Here is a 25,753-nt window from a genome sequence, read left to right on the forward strand (position 1 = left end):
TTTTTTCGGTAAAGTGCAGATTTTCGCTCATCTACCTGGGTCCAAGGAAGGTTTTGTGACTGTGCAGTTACATGTTCGAGGCGTTGCCTAAAAGTTCTTTCACCTTGTGGGCAAATTTTGCAAATTGTGTCACTTCCATTGGAATGTCCAATTTGAAAAGAAGTTTCATTGCGTTTTGGCATGTACGTGTTCCGTATTTTAAAAACAATGGTTTTAGTAAAGTGCGACGTGCCTGTTGTGAGAAGTTGGCCTGATGTATGATGTCACTAGTTATAGTGTACACCTTACATCAGTCCAAATACCCTTATGGTGATTGGTTGTAAAGTCAACCTTATAGACCAGCTATCCTAGTGGTAGCATGGACAAGAGCAGTCTTAGGCTAAACTCTGAATGGCATGTGAAGCCAGCTGTGATACCATATATAATCCCTTGAATACCAAATGAAAGGACACCACAACAGATATATATATAAAATAAAGTGTATTTATTCTAAGCAAACCCTCAGCACTCTTTATGAGATTAGAGGTAAGTACAACACAGTCTTATTAATGCATACAGTAAGTCACACAGGTAAGTAATACAGTTAGGCCCTAGGGGCCACGCAAACCATATACTAAGTAAGTGGTATAAGAACCACTGTCACGGAAATAGAATAGGCCTAGGCCTAGGGAATCGCTGGGGCTACACTACACTAGCGTTAGTTAGGAAGTGGGAGGCCCACGGGATTCGTGTGCAGAGTGGAAACACTCACGCGTAATGCGTAAAAGTCAATAGCAATGTTACAGTTTAGAAATAGATAGATTTAGGACACTTCCGGAGTAGCTAGGAAGTTGAGACTTGAAAACTAGACACTAGGATAGTCACTATCCTGATGAGCACCGGAGTACCCAAGTTACCTAGCCCACAGGCTGCGGGTGCATAGGGGTGAAGATGCGTCGTTTTCGTCGTCGACTCCTATGGATGCCTGAAGAAAGATGCTGACAGGCAGTCAGGGGAGAGTGTCCGGTGGATCCCAAGGCTGGGATCAAGAAGAGAAGAAACCTGCAAGCAGAAGGGACAGAGTCAAGGTCACTAGCCAGTGACCACGTGGAACCAGGAAGGAACCAGGCGATGTCGTGAAGAGTTGCAGGTGAAGGTGAAGCTTGTCGCTGCAGCCAGGAGGACCAGGAAGCGTCGAGGACGACCAGGACCAGGAGGCGAGCTGTCCCACGAAGGCTCTTGCTGTCGGCGGCGTCGAAGTTGGACTAGGACTCACCAAGCCTTGGCAAGCGGAACCCACGAAGAACAAAGGACTTGCTTCTGGTTCAGACCAGGAAGGTCTGGGGTGCTTCTTCTTTGCAGAGAAGCGGGAGCCAGTCTGGAGGAGCCAAACCAGCGCAGAAGATTTCAGGGAGCGTCGTCACAAAGGCCACTAGCCAGCGGGCAAGCAACCGGACAGACGCGGCAAGCAGGAAAATGCTGAAGGGCCCCACGCAGGACTCGTGGAGTGTGGGGGGCTGATCTTCGGTGCAGATGGTGCTTGGGGTTGGGGCTTCTCAATCCCCGGTGCACAACTTCGAGGGTACCTCAGAAGCTGCGCTGTAAGTTACTAGCCACTTTTCCCAGGTAGCCGGTCCCACGTCGCTCGTCGCCTCCACGGATCTCAGCTCTGCTGCAGATGTGGATGAGGGTCGGAGAAGTCTTGAAGTCAAGGCTCTGGTCGGGCTCTGCAGTCGGTTCCTCGTAGAACGGTCGCAAAGCAAAGGGTAGTCTCTTGATGGTGCCTGTTTGCACAGGGTAGCCACTCCTTGGCTACAAGGGAGATTCTTCAGTCTTCTTCTTTCGTCGAATGTCGAAGGTCCAGAGTTTCTGTTCAGTTTTGCAGGTTCAGGATAATCTAAAGTCTTGAGGCCCAACTCCCACTCTTATACTAATCTGGGGGGCTGGGATACCTGCTAGGTCACGCCTTATGGGTGGGACCTGGGAGGGGGTGGTTACACCCACTTCCCTTTGTCCAGTTTCGCGCCAGAGCTGGGGCTGGAGTGCCCCAGCGCCGGTTTGAACTGGACTATGCAAGGAACACCTTGTGTGCCCCAGGCATGTCTCATTCCTTTCAGCCCACCCTGCCCCAATACACTAAAGGCTGTCTGGGGAGGTGCTAGCACCTCCCCAAGCAGGAAACCTATTGTCCAGGCCTCCCTGGCTGGGATCACTCCCAGCAGCAGGAGGTCAGACTTGTGTTGTGGCAGCAGCATCCATTTTGTGATGCTGAGGCTTTGGTCAGAGGCTAACAGTGGAAGTAGGATTTTAACATGTCTCTCCCTCTAGAAGGGAGGAATAATATCCTCATCACCAGAAATGGTATGGGGGTATTATTCCAAAGTGTTAGACACCTTACACGACATGTTTTGATAAAGCCAAACCATAGTTACCATAACCGTTTAAGATTATAAGGCACTTTAAGAGTATATGGTAGGCTATATCATAGAACCGCTATAAGGACATGGTTCCAAAAGCTGCAGACAGGCTCAGCTCATGCTAGAGCACCATCTCACATGTTACCAAGCACTCTGCCTCCAGGATTGTTAAGGCCTGCCATAGGAGTGACTGACAGGTACACATGTGTCTATATATAAGGGTAGATATAGGCATACTATATCTAAGCAAGGGGTGATTACACGACCCTGCCCCAGCTGAGTGATCAGCCAGTTGTGTCTGATTGGAAGGCCAGACCAGGGGTGGCATAATACATGCTGCAGCCCCTGGGAGGCCTAGGGTACACCTATGCCCTGGGTACCTAGGGTACACTGTACAGGGTCCAATAAGGTGATCCTTACCAATTGGTTATGTACCTAGGGTACATGGAGTCCATTTTACAGAGAGAGCAGACAGCCTGAGACCCTGATTGGCAGGATCTCAGGCCAACTAAGTCGAAAAACCAGCTAGACACTAGGCAAAAAGTTGGGGGTAACCATAGTCAGATATCCACCTTCCTACACCTGTGCCAAGCAGTGGCATATGCAAACCATGTGAACCATGGATTCCTCGTACTGTTGGCAGAGTCGGCAAGTACTGACCACCTCTAAAGATTTCCAGCGCATGTTAATGTCTTCTATCAGCAGCACCATGAGTGTCACTGCTAAGATTCGCTCTAAAATTGACTTGTTTAAAGCGGCATCAAGGTATGGCTGCCTTAGGCAGTCTTTGTAGGAGGTAGCAAGTATCCTGATGTTACTGCTGGAGAGCTTCAGTTCCTTCATATCCTCTTCCTTAGAGAGTAGTCTAACTTGTTTTTTAAGATCGATTTTAGGGTACCGGGCTGATGAATAAAATCCTGCCAGTTGGACATGTCCAGGTGCAATTCGATACAGACCGTGTGCAGGACTTTGGACCACGAGTTGTTTACTTTCTCAAAAATTGTTTTTAAAATTGCTTTCATTGTGTGCGGAGGGGCCGCACATACCCCTCGATAGAACCGCACAATCGAGGCCCAATGTTCGTAACTTTGTTTGTTTAGCCCGAATTCCAATCGTACCAGTGCATTCCGGGCATGGGTTGGTATTTGGAAAATTTGCTTAAACGCTCGACAATTGGCTTGTTCCAAGATGTTACTAAAAGCCGCTGGGAATGCTAATTGGCCGTATGTGAGTGAGGGTAGCAGCTTGACGCTTATGACCTTTCTGATGGATTTTGTGGATGGCCCGCTTAGTTTAGAATTCAGTTTGCATAGAGCATACGCCACTGCCTTAGCTTTTGTTTCAGTGGAAGGGATGTGTGCCGTGGGCTTCCCATTGCTCGTGAGCCAAACCACCAGGTAGTTATATTTGGTCGTTGTTGCTATTTTCAAGATGCCCAGTCTCCAATATTGTCTGAGTTTATTGGCATGCTTCCCAAATATTACTATCTTCGTCTTTCCCGCATTTGCCTTTAATTAGTTGATGTTGTATCTGTTTAATGCCTCCAGTAATCTTTGCATGCCTGTTTTGGTGTGGTCCAATAGCACCATATTGTCCGCGTACTGCATTAAAAATAATCTAGTCGAGCCAATTTTAGGAGATAGAAGGTTAGCCTTTGATAATGTTTTGCCGAGGTCTGCCGTGTACAAGTTAAAAAGGAGAGGTGGCAGTACGCAGCCTTCTTTCAGCCCTTGGTCTGTTAGGAGATTTTTAGTGGCTGCATTTGTCGTGAGTTTCTCCCGTACCCAGGTTCCGGTGTAGAGACTGATTATTGCTTTTAGCAGCATCAATGGTATCCCCCAGTTTTGCAGTTTCCGCCACAGCAGACTCCGGTTAACACCATCAAATGCCGCGGAGTAGTCCACAAAACATGCAAAGAGTGGAAGCTGCTTTTTCTGAGTGGACTGTTCTGCAACGAAGTAAGTGAGGGCTAAGATGTTATCCATTGTTGATGCTCCAGGCCTAAAACCAGATTGGTAGGCTGATAGGATTTCATTATCGTTAGCCCATTCCTGTAGATCTTGCAGAAGGAGGCTTGCATATCCTTTGGCCTTGATATCCAGGAGAGCAATCTGCCTATATTTCGCTGGGTTCCCGGTGTCTCCCTTTTTGTGAATGGGTTGCAGCAAAGAACCTTTCCAAGTCTCCGGGACTACTGAGTTGGTCAGGCAATACTGATAAAGTGGCGTAAGTATGGTACCCCAGAAATTGCAATCTTTGAAGAGGTGTCCTGGTAAGCCGTTGGGACCCAGTGCCTCGTCCTTTCTGATGTTTTTTTAGAATTTGTGTCACACTGTTCGCTTCAACCTGGTGCGCTGATGTTTCTTCGCTAGACGAGAGCTTCCCTGTTACCGGCTGTACGGCTATATATTCGATGGGTGGAGGGAGGATATTTTGCAAATCATCGGTAATATAGTGATGTTGCTGATGCAGTTGAGCCTGACTTGGCGCGCAACCGTACAGTGTAGCCACATGGGCAATCCATGAGTGGCTGGTAACCATGTTGCGCCAATCATGGCCGTGCCCTGAGAGCCTATTGATGTATGACCAAAATTCTTCCTCTTTGGGGTGTTCATAGACAACAAACAGGGCGGGGTGGGGTCGTGGACCCTATGTCCACGACCCCACCCTATGTCAGGAGGCTCTGCGCCTCTGGACGTGGCTGGAACGTCAAGGCATTACCTTGGTGGTTCAACATCTGGCTGGTTCTCAGAACGCCAGGGCGGACTTACTCAGCCGCCGGTGCTTGATGGACCACGAATGGCGTCTGAACTCGGACGTGGCGCAAGGTCTCTTTCAGCAGTGGGGAGAGCCTCGGTTAGATCTATTCGCCACCGAGGAGAACGCGCAATGTCATCAGTTCTGCGCGTTTGAATTTCCAAGGCGGCACTTGCTCGGCTAAGCTTTTCGTCACGAGTGGAGTTGCGGTCTCTTGTACGCCTTTCCGCCTATACCACTTCTGCCCAGAGTGCTGAAGATGATCAGGCGCGACCGGGCCCAAGTCATCCTTGTGGCTCCGGATTGGACACGAAGATACTGGTATCCCGAGTTACTCAGCATGGCAATCGATCCCCCGATCCGACTGCCTCTTCGGGAGGATCTTCTGTCGCAGCAGCAGGGGACGGTTCTCCACCTGAACCCATCCAACCTCCACCTCCATGCCTGGAGATTGAGCGGCGACAGTTGACAGCTTTCGATCTTCCTCCCGAAGTCTGTGATGTCATCTTGGCAGCCAGGCGTCTCTCATACTAAAATGGTATACGCCTGTCGGTGGAACAAATTTGTGGCATGGTGCACTGCGAAGGCTGTGGATCCCCTTTCTGCCCCTCTTTCGGAAGTTCTTCTGTTCCTACTTTCCTTGGCCCGGCAGGGCTCTGCTCTGGGAACTATCAAAGGTTATCTTTCTGCCATATCTGCCTTTTTACGGCTTCCTGATCAGCCTTCTCTTTTTAAGTCTCCGGTTGTTAACCGTTTCCTGAAAGGCATAACACACCTGTTCCCTCCAGTTCCGTTCATAATGCCCCAGTGGGACTTGAACCTTGTGTTGACTTACTTGATGTGTGCTCCCTTTGAGCCACTTCACAACTGTCCTTTGCGTCTTCTCACCTTAAAGACTGCTTTCCTGGTTGCTATCACCTCTGCCAGAAGAGTCAGTGAGCTCATGGCCCTTTCTTCCAAACCTCCTTTCCTTTCTGTTCATCCGGACAAGATGGTGTTAAGGACCCGTCCTTCTTTCTTGCCAAAGGTTGCTACGCTCTTCCACATCGGGCAGACCATCACTTTGCCCACCTTCTTTCCGCCTCCACATCCTTCAAAAGAGGAAGAGAGGCTCCATAGTCTGGACCAGAAACATGCGTGCTCATTCTATCTGAAGCGCACACAGCTGTTCCGGGTGGATGACCAACTCTTTGTTGGCTACGTGGGCGCCAAAAAAGGTCGGGCTGTGCACAAGTGGACCATCTCTCAGTGGGTCGTTCTGTGCATCAAGGCCTGTTACTTGTTAGCTAAGAAGGAGCCTCCTATGGGGCTGCGTGCCCATTCCACCAGGGCAACGGCAGCCACTACTGCCTTGGGACGCTGCGTTCCCTTGCAGGACATTTGTCAGGCAGCTACGTGGGCCTCGCTGCACACGTTTACCAAGCACTACTGCCTTGACAGTCAAGTCCTGAGGGACGGCTTCTTTCGTCGTTCCGTGCTCCATGACTTTCTGGTCGAATCTTGTTCGCAGACCCACTACCGGGGTTGGTATTGCTGGGGTATCTATTCTAAGGTAAGGAATCTATCACTAATGTGTCTCTTTCAGATGCACAAGTTACTATTTGTGTAACGCTATATCTGTAAGACATTAGTTAGTGATAGATTCCTTACCGCCCCGCCCATCCTCCCCGTTCTGCGAACTGGTTACTAGGGTTAAGGTCATCCCTCTTAGGGCCCTAGTTTTCTGCACCAATGGTCAGTATCTTGCATGGCTCTGCGTTCCTGGCGTGGAAAGTAGTGTACAGAACTGATGTCTGCGCGCATGGGTGGTGCCTAAGTACTCTCCGTGGCGTCATCTCTGCGCTTACATCGCCAGTGACGGACGCGAAGCCGAACAACGCCACCTACTGACGCGCAGGGGTACTGCTAAGCGAAACTTTCCAGATGCAGTCAGTTACGCCTGGGGATATTCTAAGGTAAGGAATCTATCACTAACTAATGTCTCTTACAGATATATCGTTACTCAAGTAGTAACTTGTGCATTCAGTCAAGTGTGTTACCATGAAAGCACATTATTTAATACACATACAGAATGAAATCACAACAGATCAATATATTTTAAAATTCAGTTTGTGGCCAATACCTCTACAACCTAACAATCACCACCCCCACTTTATATCGCATATTTTTTCCATACATTCAGCGACTGGGTAATAAAATTCCAAACTGCAAAACAGATCATTGGCAACTCAAGGCGCTGTAAAACAAGCAGACCCTCTTGGTGGGTGTTAAAAGTTTTCCACTTAAAATAGGATGGAGAAACCAAAATCTAAGGGACTAAGTGCAAAATAACTGGGGTTCCCAGTTTTATGTTTTGTTTGTTTTTAACACTTCCATCTATATTTATCCACGTTTACTTTTTGGTCATCTCATTGCTATTTATCCATATTTATTTTGTGTTTTGAGAATAAATGGAACTGTAAAATGGTATATTTCCATGTTTATTTAACTCTTGGACGTGCACTTATACATGGATGCCTGTCATGTTTTAGCAAATGAGGCAGCCACCTATAACAAAATACTACACTCACAGGTACATATTAGCGTTATGCTACAAATATGTGTTAGCATATGTCTGTGTTTAAGGAAATCTCATCCTGTTTTTTAACTAACCATGCGGTCTATCTGCTCAGCTGTGGTCTGGAATTTATGAAGGACGGCATGGAGAGTCTCTTAAAAGAAGCACCATTTTCAGTATTTTCCCAACTTTAAAAAGAAATACAGAGAGGAAACACATTGTTTTCTTACGGCATTTATCTGAAAAAATCTGGGAAAAAACGGAAGCCTTAAAAATAACATAGTGCTTAGTTGACTGGCTGGAGACTCCATCGCAGGGACAGCAGGGTAATGAAGCAAACCAAGACCCTGTGACAGGGAAAGGCTCTAAGTAATGGATAATTTAGACTGTAAGCAGTGTTAGGAAACATTTATCCACATTAAGTAGGGCTCCATAACATTATTAGTTGTGAGTGAGACATAGGATGGAACTTTCACTATATCAAACACTTTCATTAGTCTCCGCTTTTCTTTGTACGAAAAGTACTTTTCCTTTATCATCATCTTAGAGCATGAGCTCATATTGTCTGTAATCTCAAAGAGACTACTCAGTCCTAGGTCTCTGAGTATTTCTGACATAATTAATTCAGGGGATGTCTTGCATATTATTTTGGTTCAAACAATCCTTCACTATTGAATACATAAAACTCAGTTCAGGAGTGGACCATATTTTGACCCACAGCAGAATAAGGGCCAAGCCCACCAGATCGTCTAAGCCCACTTCATTATGGGCTATAAGACTCATGGTAGATTTAGGAAGTCCTAAGAGCCTATTCAAAAATGTACTCTCAACAAACTGTAGAGCCTTCTGACGCATGCCCCCATATACCAGTTCTATACACAGAGAGGTATTTGCTTTTGTAGAGCTGTCTTGCTTTCTCTTCAGAACATCTGAGCAAGACTTCAAAACACCAGGATACAATGTGAGCACTCTTCAAAATAGGACTCTACACCCCTTTAGAATACCAAGGTACAACGTAAACCGAGCTCAACACTCATTTACAAAGTAAAGGGAATTATTTAATACAGCAAGTTCCCATATATCGAGTAGCAATAATGCTCATGTAAAGTAAATGTATATAATGAATGTATATACACAAGAATAAATGCATAGAAAGATAACTGCATTTACACAAGAATAAATGCATAGAAAGATAACTTCATGTACACAAGAATGAGTAATTAAAACTTGGAATACATCACCGGCTGTTTGTTTAGCATCATCTCTGTCTGCACGACTGGGGAACCAGTTGACAGTCTAAGGCAGGGAGCTCTCCAACCAGGCACAGTATCACTGGGCAGTACGTCCACTCTGCGGGAGAGTTACTGTCAAAGCACCAAGAGGTCTCCGTCTTTAAATCTTACCCACGCAGACAGAGGCTTCTAGAAGCTCCCCCTCCTTTCATCTGCTCCTATATGTGCTGGCTACACTCTGCGTCAAGGTCACTCAACAGAGCTGGCCAGGCTCCGATGAGAGCTGAGGCAGATTTCTTCACTTTCTCATCCTTGGGCTACACAGCCCACACTGTCTGTTCTAGCAGCTCATCTCGCCCGCTCGGTGAAGTGAAAAATATAAACATTTCTGTGTGTGCAAGTAACCTGAGCCTGCCTACCTTTGCAACGGAAAGGCAGGGTCATACAGAAACAAGATGAAACTGTGCTTACAAAATGCAGTTAAAATAAAACTGAGTCAATGGTCAATACATGGTCTCACAATATAGAATTGTATGTAGCGGTACAAGAGCATAATCATTTATTTTGGGGGCTTGTGATCCAGTGTCTTAGTGAACCTAAAGTGTTTAGCACACGGGCTCCATTGATAGAGACCTCTGCATTATTATTTGTTCCCACCTCATGTTCACAGTAAGTAAAATGCCCAGATATCTAAAAATCATTGTTTTCAATATGGGGGTTTCTCAAATCAAAAAAGATTTTTAACAGGTATTCTTTGGACCCCTGGTTAAAATATAAGATTTACTATGATTAACCTTGAGCTTCAGCCCCTTCATGAAACAATAAAACCCATCTAAAAGCTCTTGTAATCCATTAATAGTAGGAGCTAAAAGCCGTGCCGCGCTCGCTTTCGAAGGTACGGGGACCAAACGCAGACCAATTTTGGTAACATCGCTAGTACAAGAACTTAAAGAGGTCAAGGACACTAATAAACAAGCATTTACAATGCAATGGTCTCGGCATTGTTAAAGTTAGAGCTATTGGCATTGCTCATGACATTATTTTTGTTTATGTTTTTGTTTTTAAAACATATAAAGAAACAGCATTGTTATTTACAATGTCAATAGCTTAATCACTCTCAAATGCGAGACCTATTGCATTTGCACCCACACACACAGCCACACACACAAAGCCACCCACACACACAGAGCCACCCACACAGAGCCACTCACATAGAGCAACCCACAGACAAATAGAGCCACCCACAGAGCCACCTACACACACACACACACAATTATTAAAAGGTGTTTATGATGGCGTGACAATCGTCTGCTCTAAATACACAAACACAACCGGTATAGCCATTCGCCGCAAAGCACGGATACACATTAGGCTTTTTATTATCTTTAATAAAGTTTTATTTTCTTACAGCCTCACAAGCACGCACAAGAAACAAACACAAACTTCAACAAACACACATTTCTGCATATGAGTGCACCTTAGTTGGCATAAGGAACCGTGCTCAACGCTTAAACGCATTTCTATATCCAAAATAATCCTAACACAATAGTTAACACAACCACAACGCATGCGTGCATTTCGCAGCACACATAACGGCATAACACTGACACCACACACACACCGGTAAATGTGAACTGGTGGTTGCAGGTGGCACTCACCGGCACTCATTTTTTAGGAGAAAACCTTATTTTTCCTCAGCATACCTTTATCCAAAGAAGAGAGAGAGAATTATACACAAGCATTTGCAATGCAATAGGTCTTGCATTTACGCGAGTTTGAGCTATTGACATTGCAAATGACAATGCCTTTTTAATTTTTGTTTTTGTTTTTAAAACATAAATAAAAGGCTTTGTCATTTACAATGCCAATAGCTTAAACTTGTGTAAATGCTTGTTTGTAGTAGCAACTGGTGACACTGGATATCCTCAGGAAAATAGACTGAACAGGTGTCTCACTTTACTTTTGTGTGTAAGTACATAGCCCACATACAATTTTCACATAGAAGTCCGGCCAGCATAATTCAACTAAGAAAATGACATTTATTTCACGAGGAAAAAAATATACAATGCTGCCTACTTCTAACTGCTATCGAACAGCATCGCATGTTACAAGGGACACTTGACAGCAATGGGCATATTCAATCAACTTCCTTACTCCTTTACTGCATTGTTTCTCTCTTTTTTTTGCCCTTCTTCAGTTGCCTCCATCCTTGCTTCTTCCCTTTCCAGCTCTCTCTCCTTCTGTCTTCCGTCCCATCTCTCTCCCTACTGCTTTTTTCTGTCCCTTCTCTCTGGACGCCCTTCTCTCTTCTGCCTCCAGTCGTTAACTAGTGAGGCGGTGGCCACCATCCCCTCCCTGCGGCTGCCACTCAAGCTGCCAGTCTTGCTTGATCGCCTTCAGGTGTTGTATTGGTTGTGGAAGGGGCGGGTGCTGATGCAAGGGACTCCCAGTGGGCTCTTGGGGGGGGGGGGGGGGGCAATCTGGTATCTGCCCTCTCGGACTGAGCTGAGGAAATAAGCCATCTGTCAGAGAAGCAGAGGCCCCTGACTGCTGCCTCTGCCTACAAGCAGGGAGGTGGGTACTTCCTAGAAATCTCTCTAAAAGCAACCGTGGGCGAAGGAAAACCTGGACTGGATTCTGTGCCGGTTGTGACTTGGGGATGAGGTAACGGACTGGATTTTGTTCCACCGTAACCTCTTTGTAAGAGTTCACTGGCGAAAAATGCTACGTCACCCGGAATGAACTGTTGGTAAAAGTATTTTTAATTACACAAACCTTGCCTTAGGGGGTTACAATGGACCAAGCCTAGTCACATGTTTTTTGCCCAAGACACAAGGAAATCAAACGATTTGCTTGACAGGCGCTGCGATCTCTTGCCTCTATGAAAACTATACCCGCGCCCCCAGTGCCCTGTCATAATATCCGCAACCCCCCGTGCTCGCGAGTCCCCCTGTCTTCACTCGCTGTGCTGCTGCCAAGCTGTTGAAGTAGTCAACTGTATACTTGCCGGTCAGAGAGGGCCTGGGCAAAGCCGGCTTGGCACCGCACCGCCCACTCGCTCGGAAGTTACTTAGCAGTGCGAAAGCCGGCGGTGGCCAGGCCAAAAGAGTGTAGGGGCAGGGCAGGGTCCAGGGGGTGGGATGGAGCATGGGGGGACACTCTGGGGGATCAGAGGGCGAGAGATGAGCACCGGCCATGGAGACACGGACTGCTAGGGGGCGGCACAGAGCACACCGACATGGCTACGGGAGAAGACCGACTCTCGGGACTCTAGACGCGACGACGAGAAAAAAAAAGAAAAATGACGCAGCGGCATTTTCGGATTCGGAGGCGTTATTTTGTTAATGTTGTTTGCCTCATATTTGTCGTGGACCACAACTCAAAATATGGTAAATTACTACATTCAATATCACGGAAGGCGGCACTCGCGTCGCCTTTCGTACTGCTTGTTAAAACATGACGGCCTTTCCCTCCTTGCAAAAATCACGACTGAATTATTAGCACCGCCCAACCACCAAACCCTCCCCTCGCCCCTTCCTTACAAGACAATAAACCGCCTTTAACACCAGCCAGCGTGCGGCAGCGGCAATTGTGAGGCCTGCAACTCGTGCGGAGTCTCACAGTATCCCACACTTTCAGAGACAATACAGCTGCCGCACATGCGAGGAGCCTCGTTTTAAAAACCTCACATGTCTGGGCAATCATCTGTGTAACTAACATGACACCAGCTCCTTTGATTCCCGCGCGCAACTCGTGATGCGTGGACGCTCGCGGCTCGTGTTTCAAGACACAGGGTCACCGTCAGCTGATTCGTCAGTTCGCCTTCGCTATTTCTCGCTGCTGCTTCTGAGGTTATTCACAGCAGCGTGCGGGGCCGCCGGCAACAGAATCAGCACAATTTGGGGACGCTTTTTTTTCTGTGTTGGAAATAGAAATATTCTGCTGCCTACCCGTGATAATGTCTATTTCTGTTGCTGTTACGGTGACTCTTGAAAAGAACGCTTTAAATTAACAGCAGACATCTCACGCGATGAAGTGCAATTAGTAAAAGCGATAGCATGTGTGCGCGGGAGCAACGCCGGGGCACCACCGCCTTTCTCCGAGGCACAGCAGAAAATGCCTCGGAGAAAGGGAGTGTCCTTTTCGGATTGGGGGTCGTGTTTTGCTGTTGTCTCCTCCCTGAGACTTCTCGCAAAAAACACGCCCCCCGATCCGAAAAGGACGGGGCAGGATCAGAGTGACGGGACCTCTTCTCCAATGGCTGGCCAGCATTTACTAGGCCAGCCAATGGAGAACAGGGAAGAAGAGGGGCGGGTTCAAGCCCCTCTTCACCCAAGTCATTATGTCTCGCGAGCGAGACTGCGCAAGCGCAGCCATCGCTAGCCGAGACCTAAAAATCAGAATAAAAATGGTCAATATACAAACCTGTCTAACCCCGCAGGTGACTTGACTGGGGGGTGTCTGATCACTGAGCCGGGTGCATCGCACCCTCATATAGGTTTCTCTGTCATTTTTATCTCCTTTTTAGGTCTCGGCCTGACGTCAGCAGCGCATGCGCTGCTCTCGTCATACGACACATCTTGGAATCGTATCGATTCCAAGAAGCCTCGTCCCAGCTCTGCCTGCAGATTTCATTTGTGCGCATCGTTTGGCGTCACAAATTAGGCCTAAAGCAGTGCAATGATTACACTGAGGGCATGTCATTCATTCCTTGTTGCCACCCTGTCTCCTTTTAGGCATGCCCACTGGGATTGGATCGTTTACGGGCGGATTTACACTCATTCCTTCAAAGGACTTTTTTTTCTAATTTGCAGCGCTGTCCACACGCTTGTAATGGCCGCTGACAACCTCTCCTGCTTCAGCCCCCCCACCCTCGCAAAATGTGGAATTCTGCTGAATCATCAACACACCTTATCTCTCTGGTGTTTAGCTTTTTAAAGCAATCTATTCATGCATTCATTTGCGCATTATGATGAGCTGACGAGTATATTTCGTGTGAGGCGGGGTTGGAGGGAGAGTACCAGGTCAGCAGAGCTGCTTTAGAGCCAGAGAACCAGGTCAGCAGAGCTGATCTAGAGCCTAATAAGCAGGTCAGCAGAGCTGCCTTAGAGCCAGAGACCCAGGTCAGCAGAGCTGCCTTAGAGCCAGAGACCCAGGTCAGCAGAGCTGCCTTAGAGCCAGAGACCCAGGTCAGCAGAGCTGCCTTAGAGCCAGAGACCCAGGTCAGCAGAGCTGCCTTAGAGCCAGAGACCCAGGTCAGCAGAGCTGCCTTAGAGCCAGAGACCCAGGTCAGCAGAGCTGCCTTAGAGCCAGAGACCCAGGTCAGCAGAGCTGCCTTAGAGCCAGAGACCCAGGTCAGCAGAGCTGCCTTAGAGCCAGAGACCCAGGTCAGCAGAGCTGCCTTAGAGCCAGAGACCCAGGTCAGCAGAGCTGCCTTAGAGCCAGAGACCCAGGTCAGCAGAGCTGCCTTAGAGCCAGAGACCCAGGTCAGCAGAGCTGCCTTAGAGCCAGAGACCCAGGTCAGCAGAGCTGCCTTAGAGCCAGAGACCCAGGTCAGCAGAGCTGCCTTAGAGCCAGAGACCCAGGTCAGCAGAGCTGCCTTAGAGCCAGAGACCCAGGTCAGCAGAGCTGCCTTAGAGCCAGAGACCCAGGTCAGCAGAGCTGCCTTAGAGCCAGAGACCCAGGTCAGCAGAGCTGCCTTAGAGCCAGAGACCCAGGTCAGCAGAGCTGCCTTAGAGCCAGAGACCCAGGTCAGCAGAGCTGCCTTAGAGCCAGAGACCCAGGTCAGCAGAGCTGCCTTAGAGCCAGAGACCCAGGTCAGCAGAGCTGCCTTAGAGCCAGAGACCCAGGTCAGCAGAGCTGCCTTAGAGCCAGAGACCCAGGTCAGCAGAGCTGCCTTAGAGCCAGAGACCCAGGTCAGCAGAGCTGCCTTAGAGCCAGAGACCCAGGTCAGCAGAGCTGCCTTAGAGCCAGAGACCCAGGTCAGCAGAGCTGCCTTAGAGCCAGAGACCCGGGTCAGCAGAGCTGCCTTAGAGCCAGAGACCCGGGTCAGCAGAGCTGCCTTAGAGCCAGAGACCCGGGTCAGCAGAGCTGCCTTAGAGCCAGAGACCCGGGTCAGCAGAGCTGCCTTAGAGCCAGAGACCCGGGTCAGCAGAGCTGCCTTAGAGCCAGAGACCCGGGTCAGCAGAGCTGCCTTAGAGCCAGAGACCCGGGTCAGCAGAGCTGCCTTAGAGCCAGAGACCCGGGTCAGCAGAGCTGCCTTAGAGCCAGAGACCCGGGTCAGCAGAGCTGCCTTAGAGCCAGAGACCCGGGTCAGCAGAGCTGCCTTAGAGCCAGAGACCCGGGTCAGCAGAGCTGCCTTAGAGCCAGAGACCCGGGTCAGCAGAGCTGCCTTAGAGCCAGAGACCCGGGTCAGCAGAGCTGCCTTAGAGCCAGAGACCCGGGTCAGCAGAGCTGCCTTAGAGCCAGAGACCCGGGTCAGCAGAGCTGCCTTAGAGCCAGAGACCCGGGTCAGCAGAGCTGCCTTAGAGCCAGAGACCCGGGTCAGCAGAGCTGCCTTAGAGCCAGAGACCCGGGTCAGCAGAGCTGCCTTAGAGCCAGAGACCCGGGTCAGCAGAGCTGCCTTAGAGCCAGAGACCCGGGTCAGCAGAGCTGCCTTAGAGCCAGAGACCCGGGTCAGCAGAGCTGCCTTAGAGCCAGAGACCCGGGTCAGCAGAGCTGCCTTAGAGCCAGAGACCCGGGTCAGCAGAGCTGCCTTAGAGCCAGAGACCCGGGTCAGCAGAGCTGCCTTAGAGCCACAGAACCGGGTCAGCAGAGCTGCTTTAGAGCCACAGAACCGGGTCAGCAGAGCTGCTTTAGAGGGAGAGAACCAGGTCAGCAGAGCTGCTTTAGAGCCACAGAACCAGGTCAGCAGAGCTGCTTTAGAGCCACAGAACCAGGTCAGCAGAGCTGCTTTAGAGCCACAGAACCAGGTCAGCAGAGCTGCTTTAGAGCCACAGAACCAGGTCAGCAGAGCTGCTCTAGAGCCAGAGAACCAGGTCAGCAGAGCTGCTCACTCTCTACTACTCACTCTCTACTACTCACTCTCTACTACTCACGCTCTACTACTCACGCTCTACTACTCACTCTCTACTACTCCACTGCTCACTCTCTACTACTCACTCTCTACTACTCCACTGCTCACTCTCTACTACTCGCTCTCTACTACTCCACTGCTCACTCTCTACTACTTGCTCTCTACTACTCTCCTACTCGCTCTCTACTACTCGCTCTCTCCTACTCGCTCTCTACTACTCGCTCTCTACTACTCGCTCTCTACTACTCGCTCTCTACTACTCGCTCTCTACTACTCGCTCTCTACTACTCGCTCTCTACTACTCGCTCTCTACTACTCGCTCTCTACTACTCGCTCTCTACTACTCGCTCTCTACTCCTCACTCTCTACCTCTCTCTACCTCTCTCTACCTCTACCTCTACCTACCTGCAAACATATGCACATATATACATATGCTTTTATATATCTGTGTGTGTGTGTGTGTGTGTGTGTGTGTGTGTGTGTGTGTGTGTGTGTGTGTATATTACCTACTGGCGGTCGCCAGTAGGTAGTTATAGTTAGGACCCCTTTTCCATAGGAAATCCGCAACATTCTATTTTGAATAACTTTGGCGCCGGTCGATGAATCCTCGCGAATTTCTCAAAATAGGTGGGGCGCTACGCTCCGCTCCTACCCTGAAAGTCTCGGGGGGGGGGATTCGTCAAGCGGGGGCTGAGATAAAAGGGGGGGTCCCAAAACGCGTTTTTCCCATGCATTTTTCCATAGGACCTTTAGACAGAGCTACAGCCCGAACGGCTGAACAGAATTACTAGAAATTTGGCAGAGAGGTAGTCCCTATGTCAAGGAAGTGCCTTTTGTAGGTTTGGTGTAAATCTGTTCAGTAGATTCTGAGAAAATAGCCTTTAAATCAATATATATATCTGAGCCCGCTTACGGTACGCTTACCGTACGCTTACCGTACGCGTACGGTGGCGTGCGCGAGCGCGATTCTGATTGGCTCTTAGATCTTAGTAAACATTCGAATCGGCCGAAACCAGGAAGCGGCGTCCGCCATTTTGTCTCTCGCACTGAGTGTTATTTATCAAACATGATGCCCAAAAACATGTTACGGGGCTGTTTTGACAACTCCCTCCCACATAGTCATGTTGAGGGAGTACCCAAACATCCCCCAAGAGCAAAAACGGTTTTATTTTTTTTTCGGCAATTTCGCCGAGTACGCTTACCGTACGCTTACCGTAAGCGTACGGTAAAAAATAGAAATAAAAAAAACACTATCCACACTTACCCCACCCCCTGTGCTTTTGGTGGCCGTAGGCCACCAAATGTACAGGGCTTATTACATCATTAAAAAAACTATATTTTGGCAACATGAAATTATAAAATCGAAATAAAAAAAACACTATCCACATTGACCCCACCCCCTGTGCTTTTGGTGGCCGAAGGCCACCAAATGTACAGGGCTTATTAAAGTTGATAAAAACCGTGCACGGAACGCACTGCGTTAAGTGGGCGCGCACGCCTCGAATGGCGTAAAGTAACTTAGCATTTAAAAAACCGTACAAATTCACTGAAAAAACCATAGGTTTCACACACGTTATAGTTAGGAATTAGCATTTAAAAAACCTTGCAAATTCACTGAAAAAACCATAGGTTTCACACATGTTATAGTTAGCGGAAATTTTACTGATAAAAAACCAATGAAATTGCCCCGTTATAGTTAGTGCTGGCAACTATAACTCACGCGACCGCAATCTTCTGCTGATGACATATGTGTCTTTATAAAAAAAAAATATTTGTAATATATGTATAGCTAAAAATGTATGGAAGAAGACATGGGCAAATAAGTGTCTAAATACAGTATTAGCATCAGCAGAGGATTGCGGTCGCGTGAGTTATAGTTGCCAGCACTAACTATAACGGGGCAATTTTATTGGTTTTTTATCAGTAAAATTTCCGCTAACTATAACATGTGTGAAACCTATGGTTTTTTCAGTGAATATATATATATATATATATATATATATATATATATATATATATACACATACATATATATAATCTGCATATCTATATAAATATAAATGCATGCATACATATGTATGTTATGTACATGAAAGTTTGAAAAACACTAATAAAAGCAAGCTAAAAAGCCACCTAATTACAAACAGAATTGCTTTAACTTAAACGAGGGCGAGACCTATTGCATTTTCAGTGCTTGTTTTTATAGAAAGGGACTGTGACTGACTCTCTCTCCATGACTCAACTGGATCTTTAATTATTAGAGCCCTAAAGACATTTGTAATCAGATGGGCCCAGAAATCTAAGTTATATTTAAAGAGCTCTGCTGAGACCCCATCTGGGCTTGAATCCTTTCCTGTCATGGAATTCAAAATTGCTTTTCATACCCCCCACCCCAACAAGATGGTAATAATAAATTCTACTAGGGCCATAGATGTAACAACACGGTCCACTAAAAATGAGGGCATTTGGTTCACAATTTTCTGGGTTGAGAAGTGTACGACCCATTCATATTCCAGAATGTGTCATTCTATGCCTGAAGAAGTTTTGTCAGTAAATAAGAGTCTGTTTGCAACCTCCCTGAAAGCCCTATTATCCTTTAAACTGGCTACGTATTTCAAGTCTTTCCAAGCTTTGGATCTGATATCCGCCTTTCTTAATTCAATAGCTAATTTATAATTATTTCTCTCAACTCTCACCTCAGCTGGTTCTTGTGGCGTTATATTGGCTTCTCTTTTAAAAGCATTATAGGTATTTGTGCAATCAGATTTCAACCAAGAGTGTACAGGACAAACCATCCGTGGCTTTTCCATCAATAACATTCAGCCAAGGGATTAAGTAAGGTGGCCCAGCCTCTTTCAGCCGATGACTTACTGTCTTGGCCCGGTCGATGCTCAGACTCTAGCCCCGGCATGTCCCCTGCTGTGGGATACCAGGCACACTTTTAGCGTATTTCAGGAGTCTCTCGCCTCTCCTCTCTTTGGTGAACGGATCTCTGGGTGACCTAGTCCCACCCCAGCACGCTGGACAAACAATGCGGGTATGCGCCACTGATTAAAACCTCCCATGGTTCGCATAGTTAAGAGCCTGGTACAATTATGGCATCCTGGATTGCCATTGTTGCGCGCGCCAGGCTTCACATACGTCCACTCCAAGAATGCTTGGCACAGCAGTGGTCACAAACGGAGAGTCAGTGGGACGATCTACTGTTATTAAAAGACAGCACACATCACGCTGCAGTGGTGAAACAGCAAACATTTGCAGCTGCGCAGGCCATTTTTAGATCCAATATCTGGATTTTCTGGATCCAATTCCACAAGTGGCCCTAACCACGGATGCATCCTTTACAGGCTGAGGAGCACACATACAGAACATCCATTTTCAAGGGTTGTGGACTCCCCTGCAGCAAACATTCCACATAAACCCAGAGTTGGGAGAGATTCAGTTTGCACGCAAAGCGTTTTTCTGTCACATTCATCCGAAAACAGTCCAAATTAAAACGGACAACGTGACTGCATACTACTACTTTCAGAAATGAGGGGCACACACTCCACAAAGTACACCTTATGTCGGAGTATATACCAGGAGTGGACAGCGACTTTGCAGACCTGCTTAGGATGTAGCAGCCAGTCCTCAAGTGGGAACTCCACCTGCAAGTCCTACTTCCTTACTTCCAATGTTGGGGATTCCCCGACATGGACCTGTTCTCAACCGCCAAAATCGCAGAATGCCCAAACTTCGCTGTCCGATTCCACACCCACAGTCAAAAAGGAATACATTATGGATTAACTGGTCGGGGATATTTGCCTACGCTTTTCCACTTCTCCCACTACTTCAATATGTGATCAGGAAACTACAACAAACTTTCCTCACATTAATTCTAATAGCTGCCACATGGGCAAGAGAGCCGTGGTTCACAGCCCTCCTAGAGCTCTCTCTAGTCAGTACCTCATCAGAAGCTCTCCAGTAGGCTGGATCTTCTGACGCAATACTAAGGAACTGCAAGGCATCTCAACCCAAAGCAACTCAACCTAACGATTTAGCTCTTCAAATCCATGAGTTTGGGCATCTCAATTTATCCCTGAGCGTACGAGTATCCTTAGGGAAGCTTGTTGCCCCACCACTAGGGCTTGTTCTGCATCAAAGAAGAAAAGGTTTGTACATTATGGCATTCCCAAACATATTAGTCCTCTAGAACCACAGGTGCAAGACATTGTATGTTACCTTTTACATTTGCAACTCTTAGGCCTAGCTTACATATCGATTCGCTTGCATTTAGCTGCAGTGGCAGCAAATCTACAAAACGGGAAACTGTCCTGACTGATCAGAATCCATGAAATTAAAAAATTTTTGTGAAGGGACTCAAGTCATCCCTTCCAGACTACCCCTAATCCCATCTTGGAATCTTAATATAGTTCTCACAAGGTTAATTGAGCACCCTTTCAAACCTCTTCATTCTTGTCCTTTGCAATTTGGCTCCTGGAAAGTGGCTTTCCTAGTTGTTATAATCAATTAGCAAGTGAGTGAAAATCTAAGCACTGACCCTAGAAGAACCTTTTTTCAAAGTGCCTTCTGATAAAGTAGTTCTTCGCACCGATCCAAAGTTCCTACCAAAGGTGATATCCAAGTTTTGCCTCAGCCAAACCATAGCACTACCAGTGCTCTTTTCACACCTGATCACCGCAACAGAAAGGGCACGTCATACACTAGATGTTAAAAGAGCCTTATTATATTATAGAGATAGAACACAAGCGTTTTGGGAAACTCAGCAGATGTTTGTAGTTTCTCAAAACCCTGTAGAGGGACTGCTATCTCAAAACAAAGACTAGCTTGATGGCTAGTCAAATGCATACAAACATGCTATGCCAAAGCAAAAATACATCTTCTAACACCTCCACGGCCACATTGTACTAGTGAAAAAGTAGCTACAATGGCTTAGGGAACATTCCAATTGCAGATATTTGTAAGGCTGCATCTTGGTCCACACCACACACTTTTACTAAACGCTACTGTGTGGACGTTATAGCAAAACAGCAAGCCCAATTTGAGCAAGCTGGCCTATGTACACTTTTCACATGCGCCACCCACCTCCCCAGAAGCCCTTGGGTGTTGCAGATAGTACACCTGCTATAGTCTTTACTCATTACATGAACATCTCTATGCTTCACTTTGCTCTTTATCCTATACCCACTGGATGAGAAAATCAATCTGAAGATGGAGCCCATGTTCATAAATGGTACTGCCTAAGGGTGGTGTCACTACGCCTCGTAACTCTAAAGACTTTCTTTGAACAAAAACAAGTTGTACGCATCCGAGCACAACACTAGATGGCAATAGTAAGCATAGCATGTGGTTCTACAGCTGCTCATGCCACGAACAGCTGTATAGGAAAGTAATATATTCCTTTATTTTTAAAAGTGCTTAGGACAGGTGTTTGCAGTCAACTGAACTTTGACTGATTTGGTTAATTGTTCAAAAACTAATTTGTAAACAGCTGGAACGGGCCTGGAGAAAGGGTTATCTTCCAGCTGCCAAAGATACTTATAAACAAAGTATCCAGTGTTATAATCACTTACTGTTGCACACTAAGAGTTTTTTGCACACCAGATCAAGCTTGCAAGTAATTCCACTAAGGAACTTTATAATATAGTAACCAGACTGGCGCATCCATCGTCCGTTCTTTTAACGCCGACAAGAGGTTTCTGTGAGGAAATTGCCATTTTTTTCCAGAATAAAGTGGCAAACGTTTTTGTAACCTTTAAAGACCCGGTCAATACCAACTCTGGCTTGACGGCATGTCCGAGGCTAAAATCCACCTTGGATATTTTTGCTCCTGCCCTGTGGCAATAGCAAAATTGGCACCTGAACCCTTAGCCTTGATACTGACGAACATCTTCAACGCTATGTTTACTCTTGGCCATTTCCCTAAACGCTGGAAGACCGCTTCGGTCTGTCCTTTGCTGAAGAAACCCAATTTGGACATGAATGACCCAAACAACTTTCGCCCCATTTCACGTCTTCCCCTTCCGGCGAAACTGGTGGAAAAACATTTGAATAACAAACTGAGTATCTTCTTGCGCGATACTAATGCCCTTGATCCCACCCAGTTTGGCTTTAGAGAGGGACACAGTACCGAGACTGCTCTTCTCAAATCAACGGATGAAATTAGGCGAGCCTTGGATCAAGGTGGTAAGGCCGTACTGATCCTGCTTGACCTTTCCGCGGCCTTCGACACGGTCCATCATGGAGTCTTGATGGACCGGTTCTCGGCCTGCGGTATACTGAAGAAAGCCTGGTCTCTGTTAGAGTCCTTTCTCTCCGATAGACGACAGTCAGTGGCTCTGGGTGATTTAGTCTCGAACCCCTTCTCACTTCCTTGTGGGGTCCCACAGGGCTCCTCCCTTAGCCCTACCCTTTTTAACGTTTATGTAGCCCCTCTGGCCCCTTTGATTGAATCGTTCAGCTTTTTTCTGACATCTTACGCTGACGACACTCAAATTGTTATCTCCATGCTTCCAGGCCAGGAGTGGGCATCAGGGGAAAGACTACATGATTGTATGAGGGCGGTAGGTGATTGGATGTCACAAAATTGTCTAAAGCTCAATGCAAGTAAGACGGAAGTGATGCTTTTTGGCAATAATGCCAATCTTTGGACCCCTAGTTGGTGGCCGGAATCTATGGGCACCCTTCCAGTCCCCTCGAGAAAAGCAAAAAATCTCGGTGTAGTTTTGGACAAATGGCTTTCTATGCAAGCCCAGGTGAATGCGGTAGTTTCATCTACCTCATACATTCTCGGAAGCCTGAGGAAAGTGCTCCCGTTTTTACCTATAGAATACAAATTTACCGTGGTCACAGCGTTGATTCTGTCTCGCCTTGATTACTGCAATAGTCTTTATCTGAACACGCAGGAAGGTAACCTTCATAAACTCCAGATGCTCCAAAATTCAGCAGCTAGGCTGCTTACGGGAACATCAAGGTCTACTCCTATCTCAGACGCCATAAGGAAATTTCACTGGCTACCTATAAAAAAGCGCATTCTATTCAAAGCTCTTTGTTTAGTTTTTCGCGCATTGCAGGATACAGGCTCTCTACATCTAAGACAACAATTTCGCTGGTATGTTCCAGCAAGATCATTACGCTCCCTGGGAGCAAAGCTGATCATCCTTCCCATCATAAGGAAAGCCAGATGGGGTGGGAGGAGCGGCCAGGGCCTGGAATCAGCTTCCGTTTGAATTAAGGAATTCTAAGGATCTTCTTTCCTTCAGGAAGGCGCTCAAAACTTGGTTGTTTTGATTCTTTTGTTGCAAGTGTAGGGAGAACTACAGCAAGCGCCGGGACACCTTAGGGTAGCTGTGCGCTATATAAGTTCTACTAACATTAACATTTTTTAAACCAAAAACGTATTGAGAATGTCTTCTGTACTGTTTTGTCCAGTACTTTTTTCAATTAAAATATCTTCTATACCATTCTGGCGATACCTTGTGTGCTCTGAGATATTCTATTGCTTATTGATATGTAGAGAATATCAATGACTGAGAACTAAGATTGGAGCAAAATAATGTTTCCTTTCAGGCAGGGCTTCCTTCACAACAGTTGACTATGTCCACTCAGGCAGTCTGCAGGAAAACCTTTGTGTGCACTCATGTACAGGGTATCCCAGTGAACACTAGTATTAATCTTTGTTAGTGTCTAACATGCACACACAACACCCACTTGCCTCCTACACATATCCCTCTCAAACGGTAGGCATGGATGCCCATTTATGGGAGACTTTGTGAACTTTTGTAGGATTTAGTGAAAAGGCATTGTTCCCACATGTAACAACAAGCATTGGCAAAGCCAAAGGGTCTGACCTTAGTGCCTATTCTTATTGGCTTCACTAGTAGCTTTTAGCCACTCTTCACAGCATCTGTGATGCTGTGCAGCATGGCTAAAGTTTTTAAAAACATAACAAAAACTAAAAAACCTTTAAAGTGGCACCATATGTGCACACGCTTACAAAATGACGCAGGAGCTCTCTTTTCCTATTAGTCACCAATTCAATTTTGATTGGTAACTAAAGAAAATAAACTTTCAAAATTGTATGGGGTTTTTTTTTTTTTTTTTTTTTTTTGGAGGGGTGGGGGAGCTGACCAATCCCAAGTAATCCTAGTGGCATCAGATTGGGACAGGAGAGAGTGGTACTCAGAACTTTTGGACATGAGCATCTGTCTCCTGATCAAGCTGCCGCTTAAGGAGGTTTTTCTTTCGCAGTAGCAGGGCAACCTTCATTCGGCGATCGTTGATGTCATCTTGGCAGTAAAGCATCCCTCCTCAAAATCAGTGTGCGCCAGTTGTTGGGACAGCTTGTGGATTTGTGTCTCGCCTGTTGACCCGTTACAAGCAAATATGTCTGAAGTTTTGTTGTTTGTTCTCTCCCTAGCCCAGCAAGGGCTTGCTTTGGGCACTGTTAAGGAATACTTTCCCAGACCTTCTGGCTATTTTTGTGGTTGCCGGATTAGCCTTCATTATTTAAATCTCCTGTTGTGATGTGATTTAAAATAAAAAATATCCCACATTTGTTTCCACTGAAACCTTTTGTGATGCCACAGTGGAACTTGAACTTCATTCTCTCTTTGATGTGCATTCCTTTTGAGCCGCTGCACAGTTGTCTTTTGAGACTTCTGACATTGAAGACAGTCTTTCTCATTACCATAAGAATGGGCTTAAGCACGTGAGTGAGGTGCAGAATCTTTCTGTCAATCCACCTTCTACAACATTCTTCCCAAATAAGTTAGTGTTGAGGCCCCAGGCTTCCTTTCTGCGGAAAGTCACTCCATTTCATGTTGTGCAGGCTATTGTGCTTCTGGCATTCTTTGCTCCACCAGAGACTATACTTTTTGGGTCCTATGAGACCACTAAGCTTTTATATTGGCCATACCAAGGAGCATCAAGTGTACAATCGGCTCTATGTAGGGATCTCAGTAGCAAAGGATGGCAAGAGAGTGCAGATCTCTCTATAAAGATCTGCTAAGGACTGGCAAACTAGCACCTTCAGAAGGCTTTGGCACTCACCTGGGCCAAATCTGCTACCACTGTGTCCTGTCCTAGATATTTGTCAGGAGGTTACATGGGCGTTAGTATATGTTCACAAAGCGCTGCGGCTTTGAGTCTCCGGTCATTTGAAAGGGACATTTTGCCCCCTTTGTCCTACAGGACATTTTGGTATGAGTCCGTTCACAAAACCTCTACCTTGGGAGGTACTTCCATGGTATGTATTTGCAAGGTAAGAAATAAAATATCCCTCAAAATAACAAGTTACTTACCTTCAGTAACTATCTTTCTGGTGGATATTCCGTCTGACTGTAGATTCCTTACTGACCCTCCCATCAGACCATTCTGTGAACTGGATTTTCTCGCCTTCATCTAAAAAGGTTGCAGTTTTGGAGATCTACACTGGTCATGCCAATATGCTAAGAGGCCTTGTGTTTGAAGGCGCAGACAGCATGGAAAGCAACTGACGTCTGCATGCATGGATGGGGCTTGTATGCGGATCTGCTGGTCACTTTCGGAGCGGAGCCACACGGCTCTACCTACCCTAACGCAGGAGAACTGCATTGAAAGCTTCCTGGTACAGTCTGATGCCTTAGGAATAGTCACACGATGAAGAATCTGCGGTCAGATGGAGTATCCACCAGAAAGATAGTTACTGAAGGTAAGTAACATGTTCATCATTCCAGCTGCATAGTCTTGGAATTAT

At 46.8% G+C, this 25,753-nt stretch overlaps 1 protein-coding gene across 4 annotated transcripts in view; it reads left to right on the forward strand.

Annotated features, from left to right (window-relative positions):
- The window catches only part of ACO1 (aconitase 1), a 364,042-nt gene that overhangs the window by 199,525 nt on the left and 138,764 nt on the right, over positions 1-25,753 (forward strand). The window lies entirely within an intron of this gene.

Source organism: Triturus cristatus, chromosome 2_1, assembly GCF_964204655.1.
Source record: "Triturus cristatus chromosome 2_1, aTriCri1.1, whole genome shotgun sequence".
Taxonomy (NCBI): Eukaryota; Metazoa; Chordata; class Amphibia; order Caudata; family Salamandridae; genus Triturus; species Triturus cristatus.